We start from the raw sequence: 6,605 nt of genomic DNA, 5'->3' as shown, positions 1-6,605 counted from the left end.
ATCCATCGTTTCGCGGCACTCGCTGAAACCGAAACTGCGACTGGCCGCATTGAAAATGCCTCTAATTAAACAACCGTCGCACGCTGAATCAAATGAGGTTTCTACAGGTTATAAGTAGGTCACTAGCTACTTATCGCAACGAAAAAAACAAGATGCAAAATTTTTGTGTCAGTGCCCCTTTAAGGCATCATCTCGTTGTTGTAACGTGCGGTGGTTACCCTGAACGCTAGACATTCCATATTGCACAAAATACCTACAAACTCCCAGCCGCACATCGTTGGGGCTTGGTGTGTAGCTTAACCACCGCCCCGTCACTTCACCGATTTCAGTTTTGCCACAGAAACCAGCACTCGTTATGTCGCTCGTGGTCACCTTGTTTCCAACAATATTTGTTCTTCGCACGATCATAGGAGATCTGACCTGTAGCTGGCCTAGCCATTGATAACATTGAACCTCAAAGCTTTCGCTATCTTGGGCACTCCCAGAGGATGCGATAAGTGCCTAGATTACGTGACCAAAGAGCATTAAAGCACATTAGTTGCAAGAATCTACGCAGCCAAGGCGCACGAAAAAGATGTCTTGTAGCAAACAGTTGCACACGCCGGGCGGTTTCTTGGGCAAGTCTGACCAGACCAAATTACCCGTCCCATACACTATGAAATGCGGTGTCTGTGGACTTGTGCCCGCAAATCTTGCCTTCTTGTCTTGCGGGCAACGTATCTGCAATACGTGCTACAGCAAGTGCGCGCTGTGTTCTCGGCCTGTCTGCACGCTCTACGTGGATGGCGGCCCGGATGAAGGAACATTGCGGACGGATGGTGCTCGTGAGAGAAATGAAGCAACAATGGTAAGGCTGAGTGGCTATTTCGAAATGAGCTCGCTTGGGTTCTTGAAGTGAGGTAATAAGTGAGTGAGTGTAATCTTGAGTGAGTAATAAGTTAGTGAGTGTAATCTTTGGTAGAACGAATAAAACAAATTTTAAGAAACACAGCTCAGACGAGATACGTTTATAAAAACATTTCTTCTAAGCGAAGATGTACAAGTGATTAAATAATGCAATGCAAGGGGGGGTTGTGTGCAATAATTTCTGGGAAGCTTAAAAATGACAGCAAAAAGCCATTCCTGGTGCTAGGAAATATAGAGTAAAAAACGGTAGAATTCCAACAAAAGTGCAGTACTCGCGTTTTAAGTACATTGTTCTTTCTGCTGCGCGCTTATCGATCAGGTAAGCTTTTTAACTATACATCCAAATTTTTTTGCTTTCGAACATTTTTAAGTGCAGTAGCCATCTCTTAAGCTCTGGAATTATGGTTGAACAATAAATTTTCCGCGATAGAAATAACATCAATGCGTAAAGAAACAAAACACCAAAACTGCACCAAATAGTCGTGTTTTACCAAGCGTATACACTTTTTGAAATTGAAACTCTTGCCTTGGCACAATAACTGTGTCATTTATTCCTAGTTCCACTGCAACAATAAATTTCTTCATGCACTTGGCCTGATCATTACTGCTGGCACTTTGAGTCCTCCCGGCTGCATCAACATCTGGCTGTATGAGTGCATGGCAACCGTAATACTTCATCTCATTGGCTGTTTGAAATAAGTGAATGTCCTGAAATAAGAACATGTTCACTTACGCAAAAGGCACGTATACTGGGGAGCTGTGAAACATGAGGTTTACACAAATCACGGATGTTAAAGGAAAATGTAATGCCAAACTGCAAGGTTTTTCTTGTTTTGATCGTTTTATAAAGGTAATGTTTTTGAAAAACCTCAGCATATTGTTTGTAGCAATTTACTAAAAACGCTGAAGAAGCAATAATTGTTTTGTTTCAGATCACGTGCTCGAAAGAAAGGAAAGCAAGTGGAAGTGTTCGTTCGGTGTGCAAGATGTGTCGGCACTGTCACAGCGATTGTGAACCCTCCACAAGTTGGCTGAAGTTTTCAGATACCATTACAGGTTGTAATGGCTGCAGACACCACGAAGAGTCTTCACCTGTCCTTGCAAAAGCTACAGGCCGAAGAGAAAGGCTACTCTCAACTGAACAATACTTCCTCAATACGGACCAAAAATTACGTTACGGCAAAAATTTGTTAGTCCTGGAGACTGGTACGCCAGTTGAAGCAGTACACCGACTTCTAAAGCTTTGTGGAAGCAGCGTGAATGATCATAATCAAAACGCAACAGGGATGACATCCTTGAAAGAGGCAGTAATGACAAATCTGTGCGGAAGAACACATCTTAATAGACAAAGCAGGTCTGCAAAAGAACTTATAGATGACATTGCGAGTGAAAGTCGAGAGCTTAGAAAAGAGCTCCAAAAAACTCTAAGAGAAGTTATGAACTTTTTGGAGCCATACACTGATTCCGAAAATCCTCCCCAGAGCAGTCCTCCTGAAGTGGCGCTTTTGAAGCATTTAGGTGAGTCCTTAAATGATATGTGCACTGTAGCTGAACGGCTCTTTAGTGTCACTTCTTTGCTCGACAGAGACGATAACCCAGGCTACGGACAAACGTTTGGCTTAATCCAAAACTATTCGGGTCAATTTCAAGCTAACTCGGCCATGACACACGGCCCATCACCACAGCAACACTCTCACGTCAACTGGATGAGAGGTCGTACGACTGTACTTATTGAACCATTTGAAACAGCCCTAAACGCCTTCGTTCGTCATTTGGGAAAAGCACAGAAAACGTACCAGTGGGTTGTAGACCGCTACCTCGACTCGAAGATCCGCACATGGGCAGGAGGGGAGTACACATGCTGGAGCCAGAGCGTGCACATTAGCGGCCACTATTTGACGCCAGGCGCCACGTTTTATAAGGGGAGCTTGTCTGGCGGCCTACTTGTGCTAAGATTTGTATTTAAGCTACAGATGGAGCTTACAGACCAAACATTGCCGTGGCCATTTCAGCAAATCAAGCAGGTAATCATTCATCCGGAAAGACCTTCGGAGAACAAGATGATGCAGAGAATTTGCTGCGACGTGCCGCGGACACCACCGGTGAAAGGTCCAATGTTCCTGCAACTTCCTTTGAACGATTCATACTGCACGACCGACTTGGAAAGTGCCGGATACATAAAAAATGACCGCATCGTTTTAAGATTTCAGCTGTTCCCAACTTGACATATGGTTCAGGAACCACGTCAATACCTTTGTGGTCGCAGCTTTCCACTTTCTGCGGCAAACTAACGACCCCTAAAGTCATCAATGTACATTGCATGAACAACGAGTGTGCGCGCCTCATCACTTGAAAAGGAACATCAGCTTGTGAGCGGTTATCAGCTGTTTATCGTGTGCTTGTGTAATTCTATGCCAGCTAATGAATAAAATGTACTTTAATGCAAATGTGGTTTTACTCCCTTTTGCGAAAAATACAATGCGTAACCAGAGGGATAAAATTCTGGCCACAGAAAGAAGCAGCGCACATAACGAATTTTAAATGCCATTGCACCATTCAGTACTCTTTCGAAAATAAATGTGTCCTCTAACAGATCTTGACGTTTAACGGAATTCGGAAGATAACCTTTTAGTTCCAAATGTGATTTGCAGCATGGTTTCTAGGCTTATAACGCTGTAGTTTGTTTAAAACAGAAACGGCTGTAAACATAAAGATTTTTATGGCAGGTGAAAGGTGGCGTGAATCAATGGTTTAACTTTAGAAGCTCCCACGAGTATTCAGCCTTATGGACGGAACCTAGCTCGCTAATACAGCTCGCAAATGGCATTCACATAGGGGCACATTAATTTTTCTGCAACGTTAGTATATATTTACATGAGGTTCGTGATGTATCTTCAGCTTTAATTTTGGACGTTTCCTCGTAAAGCGCGTGTGGTTTCCCTGCCGTCCACGCATGATTTTCTTCGCATCACCATTGCCGATTGCCGTAGAGGTAGCGAAATATTTAAAAATACGTTTGAAAATTTAGAGAAAAAACTGCGGAAACTCACTTTCGCATCCCCAATACACTGTTTCCTCTGAACAAAAATATGTACCTCACCAACAAGCCATCACGCAGTGTTCCTTTTTGATGATTGATTGCTTCAACAGCTAATCAACACTCTATCGTGCCCTACCATCTGTCTAACATTCTATTCGGTGTGCTGTGCTGTGATTTTCGGACGTGCCATGGTCTGCGTATGCCCTTTCTAAGCGTTGAGCTCGTTTATCGGGGGTAACCGATGAGAATAAATATGTATTCGATTCCGTTGCAAACGCGCTATCTGCGATAAGTTTGCTTACTTAAATCAAGGTGCCACTAAACTGGGCGATAAAACAAGATAAATTATTGTAAATATTTTCTAGGGCTTAGCCCGAACTTCCTACAAATTCACCCAAAAGAAGAACGCATAAGAACTCTCTGGGCCGGGTGTCATCAGTGAGGTGATTTTAGGACTTGACGACTTCTGCGTCTCTCTAGAGAAGGCGTAGTAAGAGTGCAGCACTAAGGCTCTGCAGCAGCTTCTTCCAACGCCGCATATGTTCCCTCTCTTTTGATAGCCATTTTTATTTGCTACGAGGGTGCAGCGGAACTTGGCAGAACACCAAACTAAGAGCTTTCCGCTTAACAACGATAAGGCGAAAGTGGCAGCGTGCGGTGCAGATATGATAACAAGAGGGAATGTGAAGATATTTACTTTGTTCGGTATAACGCATGTCAAAACAAGCACAAACCTGGAAAACAAGTGTTGTTTACCACTGCGACCTGCGTTGTCAGTATTCGGTGGAAAAAATAAGCGCGAATGCAAAAGCTTCCGTTGATTTACGGTGAATATTAGGCGCCGTATTTTTGACATTATGCATTTTTGCCATTAAACCCGGACTGCTCTATATTGTTGCCCCCCGTGGCGACATATGTTAAAGTAAAGGTGTTCTTTCGTCTCAGCATTTTTTAAATTTCGAAACAGCTTTTATTGAGAGGCTCGTATTCGAAAGTAAACTTAAGTAGCCTTTTGGAGGGATCTGTACATAACTATTTGTTTAAAGAACGTTGCGTAAGAACCTCTCTGAACTGGAGAAAAAACAATGTTCCGCATAAAATACCGGCATTTCGATTCATGTCCACAGATAGCTTACCTTAAACCTAATCTGGGGGGTTTCGAACAAATAATTCCTGGAATTTTTGCGCTACAGATGTGTTCTCTTACTCTTTCTGCCAAGATATTAAAGACACATGAAGATATTCTGACATGGAGGCTGAAGGCACATGGTGGTAAAGCTGTTGGGCAAGTGTTACCGGGAGAGCGCTAACAACCACTAGGCAAACCGACCGCTTCCTCCGGCACGCTTTGGAGCCCTGAGTCTCGTGATACTCCCCTTGTTTCGAATTTTTCGCTTTTATTTCTCTTGTCGGATATCTTCATTCCAGTTGGAATTTTGGGCACATTGGCTACTCGCAACAGTTCTTCTTTCTTAAGGTACGTAATGTTTGTGCCCCAATACGAAGCAAAAGTCTACACAGGCTAACAATACGTAAGCGCGAAGAACTCACAAAACTGTAGTAGCCAACTGTAAATCTGGCTTTTTGGGTTCTATCAGTTCAAGCTAGGGTAATCTTTTCCAGTTGAAGTCTGCACTTGCACAAAACGTCGTTTTTAATTTCATGTATTTAACGCTCAGGGTAGAGTTTTTTCAGCGCCCAGTAAATATTATCTTCCACTGACCACGAATTCAAAGTTGAAGAAGTGAGCTGCTTCGTCAGTCCATGACGAAGGGAAGTCTCCTTACTGAAACGTTGGCAACAATCGTGGTCGCTACCTTGTTCGAAGATTTCTCCATATATATATATATATATATATATATATATATATATATATATATATATATATATATATATATATATATATATATATATATATATATATATATATATATATATACATAGACAATGATCTCCTGGCAATTGGTAAACGGAAAGAATCTGCTTGTTCGTAAATATTACGTCTATACACCAGGAAGACTATCAATTTGTAATTTATGGAAACAAGTGGTGTGAACTACCAAACATTAATTTTGGCTCTCAAGTAGGCCAACATTTTGCTGCTTATGAAAATCAAAGCTCTGAAATTTGTATACGGCAAAAAGGGGATGATGTCATATTCTACTTTGTTCTCAAGCTTACCAGCACGAAAGAAATAAATTTGTGTATGGGTAAGACATGCTTAATAGTAGTGGCCTATTCAATGCGCCAACGCGTTACCTCCTGACTTTGTTCTTTTGTAGCGACACCATCGCCATCGTCATCATGAGCGCCAGGATCATCATCAGCGGTGCCTCGCCAGCGTCAGCAGTGTCACGCGAGAGAATCGAACACAGCCGCGCACGCAGCTGGGTGTTAGCTCGTCTTCGCCGCTACCACTTCTGGCCGGACCTACGCTTTTTCGTTTATATTTATCAAAAGAAATAGTTAAAACGTTTTTATTTTTTGATACTGCCACAACCATTTTTTATACTTCCCGAGACTATATTCGTGAGTGGCCCACGCGTACCACCAATTCAAACGAAAGGGGTGCATAATTTAAAGTACGGAACTATCAGTTCTAATTTCCTTTAAAATTCATTCTGGCGAAACGACGGCTGTATTAGTGAAGAAGGGCCAC

General features: G+C 42.5%; 1 long non-coding RNA gene across 1 annotated transcript; it reads left to right on the top strand.

Moving 5' to 3' along the window:
* The first annotated feature begins 506 nt into the window (after positions 1–506).
* On the top strand, positions 507–6,469 carry LOC144142261 (uncharacterized). Its single transcript, XR_013316929.1, has 3 exons — positions 507–847; positions 1,839–5,423; positions 6,229–6,469. It is a non-coding gene; the product is annotated as an uncharacterized LOC144142261 (long non-coding RNA).
* Positions 6,470–6,605: the final 136 nt, after the last annotated feature.

This window comes from Haemaphysalis longicornis, unplaced genomic scaffold (genome assembly GCF_048455015.1).
Source record: "Haemaphysalis longicornis isolate Haplotype H1 unplaced genomic scaffold, Haemaphysalis longicornis Haplotype H1 scaffold_6, whole genome shotgun sequence".
Classification (NCBI taxonomy): domain Eukaryota; kingdom Metazoa; phylum Arthropoda; class Arachnida; order Ixodida; family Ixodidae; genus Haemaphysalis; species Haemaphysalis longicornis.
The sequence above is the reverse complement of the archived record's forward strand: the minus strand, read 5'-3'. Positions and strand labels throughout refer to the sequence as shown.